The sequence below is a fragment of the Echinops telfairi genome, unplaced genomic scaffold (assembly GCF_000313985.2).
Source record: "Echinops telfairi isolate 266 unplaced genomic scaffold, ASM31398v2 ScPeMD7_7472;HRSCAF=8510, whole genome shotgun sequence".
Lineage (NCBI taxonomy): Eukaryota > Metazoa > Chordata > Mammalia > Afrosoricida > Tenrecidae > Echinops > Echinops telfairi.
The window spans coordinates 2,905,731-2,911,832 of record NW_022111376.1 but is presented as its reverse complement, the minus strand read 5'-3'; the positions used below and the strand labels follow the sequence as shown (position 1 = coordinate 2,911,832).

The 6,102-nt window shown below is 43.3% G+C and overlaps 1 protein-coding gene across 2 annotated transcripts in view; it reads left to right on the top strand.

Moving 5' to 3' along the window:
- ABCD1 (ATP binding cassette subfamily D member 1) overlaps positions 1 to 6,102 on the top strand; it is a 45,407-nt gene that overhangs the window by 11,565 nt on the left and 27,740 nt on the right. The gene's annotated exons all lie outside the window — the stretch shown is intronic.

The window sequence follows — 6,102 nt, the reverse complement described above, 5'->3', positions numbered from 1 at the left end:
TCATGAGGGAGGGGAAAGGGGAGGGAGGAGAAAAAATGAGGACCTGATGCCAGGGGCTTAATTGGAGAGCAAATGTTTTGAGAATGACGAGGGCAATTGATGTACAAATGTGCTGCACACAATTGATGTGTGTATGGATCGTGATAAGGGTCGTATGAGCCCCTAATAAAACGATTAAAAAAAATAACACATTACTGTGGAAATGCACAAACCACGGCTTTGACCTGTTCCCTCACAGTGACACCAGTGTTGGGTTTTTTTTAATAAATCATTTTATTGAGGGCTCTTATAGCTCTTATAACTATCAATACATCCATTGTATCAAGCACATTTTTACATGTTACCATCGTTTTTCTAAACATTTTCTTTCTACTTGAGCCCATGTTATCAGCTCCTCTTTTTTCCCTTTGCCCACCCTCATGAACTCATGATAAAATATAAATTGTTTTCTTTTTTTTTTCATGCTAAGCAAGCTTTATTTTTATTTTTAATCATTTTATTGGGGGCTCGTGCAATGCTTATCACAATCCATACGTACATTCATTGTGTCAAGCACATTAGTGCATTTTTTGCCATCATCATTCTCAAAACATTTGCTTTCTACTTGTGCCCTTGGCATCAGTTCCTCATTTCCCCCCTCCCTCCTCGTTCCCCCCTCCCTCATGACCCCTTGATAATTTACAAGTCATTATTATTTTGTCATATCTTACACCATCCACTGTCTCCCTTCACCCACGTTTCTGTTGTTTGTCCCCCTTTGGGGGGATGTACATCAGCCATCAATCCTTGTATTCAGTTTTCCTTTTCTCCCACTACCTTACCCCTACCCTCATGGTATCGCTGCTCCCATTATTGGTCCTGAGGGTTTTATCTGTCCTGGATTCTGTGTGTCAAGATGTCCTGTGTCAATAGCTTTTATCTGTACCAGTGTATGTCCCGTCCAGCGCGAACAGCAACGTGGGTCCTGGATAGAGGGAGCGGGACGGTAAGAATGGAGACAGACAGGAGGCTGAGCGGTTCTCTTTATTCAACAACAAGCCGCAGCCTATAAAGGCAAAAAGGAAGGAGGTGCCCGCGGGACATGCAAATCAGGCTGCTAAAGATAACGCCCAATCAGAAAGCTACAAAAGCGCACCTAGCGCCAGCGGTCAGCAGTATCAGATCAGGTCCGCGGGAATGACATCACCTATGCTAATTAGGTGAAACAGCACATGTGCTAACAGGGTGCTTGTTAGCCAATACAAATAAGGGAAAAGGTTAAGGCCATTTGGACTTTTCTGTAAGCTCTCAAAAGGAAACGGAAAGTCTCCACCCCGGCCTGAGGCCTGAGGCCTGAGGCTGAGAGTAAAGCCTGTTTAGGAGATCTTGGCTGTTGGGGCTCATGGTCCCCGACAAGTGTACACGTTCCGGTCTAGCCAGGTTTGTAAGGTAGAACTGGTGTCATGATAGTAGGCCGCGGGGGAGGGCGCATTAAAGAACTAGAGCAGTGGGTCTCAACCCCTTTCACAGGGGTCGCCTAAGACCATCAAAAAACATAAATATTTCACAACATAGAATTACATATTGTTTTGTGATTAATCACTATGCTTTAATTATGTTCAATTTGTAACAATGAAAATACATCTTGCGTTTCCGGAGTCCAGCTCCAGGAGGGTTGAACTGGACACCTGAAAGAGGTGTGGAGTCAGTGAACACAGATGAGACAGACACGAGAGATGTTCTGGTGGAAGCAATCTCTGCTGAGTTCTTCCAAACAGCTTTATTGGTACCATAAAGATTTGCAGACCACTACATAAAAACAATGCTTTATGATTAACTCCAAAGTCACCCTTATTGTTTCCACTAAAACCTGATAAAAGACCATTATGAGGTCTGTACTTTTTCTGTCACTTTCTGTCCTCTTCCTGGTTCTTTCTCCCTGTACTGTTTGTCCTATGATTCACATATTATTCTTGATTGAGGTGTTCAGAAAATTTGGTTAGACTCATATCCTACTCCCTGCCCTATTTTTGCTCACAATGTTCCTTTTCTCGTTGAGTAACTTAACACAATGAAACTACCTCATGTGCTACTTCAAAGCCTGATATCTACAAGCAGAGTTAAATGTTTTTCAAATTTTTCCCTTTATAAGCTCTTTTATGGTAACTGTTCCATAGTCTACCTATGTCTCTTTTATTTTTGTACTCCTGAGGCACCATGGGGCCAAACCATCTGATTCTTTGCCAAAGACTTACTGTTTCCCCTTTTACGTGTTTTCTACTCATGTTAACCATTCTCTCTCCTGTCCAAGGTAAAGGGGTGTTAGTTGGGGGAGGCAGTCCATAAGGTCCTCTATATTAGGGAGGCCAAAAGAGTCCCCCACTACCTAATCTGGATGGAATCCAGGGTTTTTGGTGGGTTTCATTTTCTCCTCTGACCTCAACTTTTGGGTTTCTTCCTCACTCAATTCCCACATATCCTTCTCAGAATTCCCAAAGATGTCTCACTGTCTAAGCCTCTCCAATGCCTCAGTTAAGGAAAGCCCCATCATACTGAAGCAAGTTTTAGATCTGGTTTCATTCGTACTTCTCAAGACCACCCTCGCATCTGCTCCAGGTGTGGTAAACATGACAATGCACAAAATTCCCAAGAATGGATTTGACAACAGTAGATATTTGAGGGATGTTGGAAACCCTCCCTGGGAAGCTCTGCTCTGCAGATGCTCCTTCCACCAGGCTGGAGCTTTGCTAGACAGCATGATTGGAATGGCTCCCAACATTGCATTACATCACAATTCATAACAGTAACAAAATGACAGTTATGAAGTAGCAACGAAAATAATTTTATGCTTGGGGGTCACCACAACATGAAGAACAGTATTAAAGGGTCGCGGCATTAGGAAGGTTGAGAACAACTGAACTAGAGGAATGTTGTGCATTTCATTGATGCTATACTGTACTCTGGCTGGCTCATCCTTTCCTTGTGACCTTCCTTTAAGGGGATATCCAATTGTCTACACATGGGCTTTGGGCCTCTACTCCAACCCACCTCGTTCACATTGATATGACTGTTTGTTTTGGGTCTTCTGATACCTGATCCCATCGACACCTAATGATCACACAGGCTAGTGTGCTTCTTCCATGTGGACTTGGTTGCTTCCCTGCTAGATGACTGCTTGTTTATCTTCAAGCCTTTAAGATCCCAGATGCTATATCTTTTGACAGCCAGGCACCATCAGCTTTCTTCACTAGATTTGTTTATGCATCCATTTTGTTTTCAGCAATCATGTCAGGAAGGTGAGCAGTCACAGAATGCCACAAAGTGTGCTTGCATTAAGGGAGTACTTGAGTACAGGTCCAAAGTCCATCTGCTACCTTAATACTTAACCTATAAATATATGTATATAGGTCTATGTCTCTATCATTATATATAAGTATATTTACATATATACATGCCTAAATCTATTCCTCTATCAATGTCCTTTGCCTCCTAGTTCTTTCCTTTATTTCCTTTCACTTTCCTCCTGTCCCACTATTCACTATTGTGTTCGACTTTCATTTGACTTTCCATAATTCCTCTCAGCTACATTGCCCTAGATTGAATCCCACCAGGGCTTTCTATACCCTCCTCACCATCGATTTTAGATGTCTTGTTCCCTTGTCCCTGGGTTTGTTGGCTCCCCCCCTCCCTTTCCCCCACCTCTCCCTCTCCCCTGTCCCCCTGGAACCATTGGTCTCCTTGCTTTCTCTTCCTGATTGTTTATCTTGCCTTTCTTATATAGATAGACATGGGAGGGGGGGAGAAGAAAGAAAGAAAAAAAGGGGGTGTCTCTAAATAGTTCCAGGTCTGTCTGCTCACCCTTATGTATATTTCCTGATCGAGTCTGATGAGGTGCCAGGCCCTGCCTTCTGAGTCTACTTTCGAGATTCCTCGGGGACTTCGTTGCCTTGCTCCCCTTGTTGCTCTGTTGCGCTCCCTACATGTTTCACCTTGGTGTGTGTGTGTGTGTGTGTGTGTGTGTGTGTGTGTGGCATCAGACTGGGTGCAATTCCTATACTGTGTCTCCAGTGCTGTCCCCTGACAGCACTGTGGGTCAATAAGGGGACGTTGTGTTTCATGGTAGGGCCGGCCCTATGGTCCTCTCTGTTCCTTGACTGCAGGAGTGTGGTCCTCAAGGCTTGGTAGGCCAGGATGCAGTTCGTTCTCTCTCCCTTTCTCCTTCTCTCCCTCTCTTCCTCCCTCCCTCTCTCCCCTACTTAATTTGTTCCCATGTGGTCTGGGAGGACCCACCACTTTCCCTGGACTGTATCTTTAGTGCTGCCCTCTGTAGTGCAGTCTTCTGGGGAGGGGGGTTGATGTAGCTGGGATTATTGGGGCCAGCCCTGCAGACCTCTCTTAGTTTGCTGCTTCATGCCGGTAAGTTGCTGCTCTCGAGGCTTGGCATACCAGGTTGAGGTCTGGTCCCTCTCTCCCTTTCCTGTGGAGACATAAACAATAACCTCCCCGTGGGTGGGTTAGTGCCCTGTCCACTGCCCCCCCCAATATTCATGTCCTCTCCCCGCTTCCCCTTTCCCTCTCCTTTTTAGTTGACTGCCATAGGCATCTCTGGGTTGGGTCTGACCCCTGCCAGAGTGTCTGGACCTTAGCCCATGAATTGATGCATTTAGTGGCTTTTCCCCTATGTCCCTTGTGCTTTTTAAGCTTGTCTCAGTGGACTCATGTTGTACTTGTCCTTTTGTGCTTGGCTAACTTTGCTTAGCATCATTTCCTCCAACTCTTCCCATGCAACAGTGTGCTTCATGCATTCATCACTGCTTTTTAGGGATGCGTAGTATTCCATGTTGTGTATGTGCCAGAGTTTTTTAATCCATTCGTTGGTTGATGGAAATTTGGTTTGTTTCCAACTCTTTGAACTGCACCACGATGAACATTGGAGCACAGATGTCTGGCCGTGGTCTGTTTCTTACCTTTTCTGGGTATTATCTAGCCATGTCCCTAGTCATAGACCACTGCTATTGCGGGCTTACACATATTACAGTATTCACATCCGGTGCACTCCGTCTTCCCCGACTCTATGCTTTTTTTCAGGCTTCCCTCTTACTGTATTTTACCTTCCCCTTCACCCCCAAGTTATTACGGATCAATCCTCTAGTTGGTGCTTTGTGCTCCCTGCCCCTCCCATCTGTGATAACCAAGAAGGAATACTTCTTTTGGTGTAAAAACCCTTTCTTGACTTTTTAGAATTGTTGTCTTATATAATATCTGGCCTTTTTTATTGGCTAATTTCACCCAGTATACTGCCCTCCTGGATCATACAGATTATGAGGTGTTTCACAGATTCATTTTTAAGGATTTTCTCTATATAGGATCTATATAGAAAGTTGCCATGAGTCAGAATTGACTCGATGGCAGTGACTGAGAGTGATATAAAGGATCATAGCATTTGCCAATAGAGATGATTTTACTTCTTTTCCAATCTGTGTACTTTTGTTTCTTTTTCTTGTTTTAATGCTCTGGCTAGGACTTCTAATACAATATTGAATAGAAGTAGTGAAAATAGGTTCCAAGGGGAAAGCTGTCAGTCTTTCTCCATTGAAAAGAATGTTTTTTATATCTGTCCTGAATCATATTGAGGGATTTCCCTTCTATTCCAATCTTCTTTAAATTTTTCATCATGAAAGGGTGTTGGATTTTATCAAATTGTTTTCTACATCAATAGAGATGATCATGTGGGTCTTTTCATTTGTTCTACTAACGTGGTGTATTACCTTAAGTGATTTTCTAATGTTGAACCATTCCTGCATTCCTGGAATAAATCCTACTTGGTCAAAGTGTATAATGCTTTCTAATATGCTTTGAGATTCTGTTGGCCAGTATTTTCCTGAGAATGTTGCTTCCATATTCATAAGAAATATTATCCTGTTGTTTGTTTTACTTGGAGTGTCTTTTTGTTTTTTAATCATTTTATTAGGGGCTCATACAACTCTTATCACTATCCATACATACATCAATTGTGTAAAGCACATTTGTACATTCATTGCCCTCATCATTCTCTAAACACTTGCTCTCCACTTAAGCCCCTAGCATCAGGTCCTCATTTTCCCCGCTCCCTCCCTGCTCTCC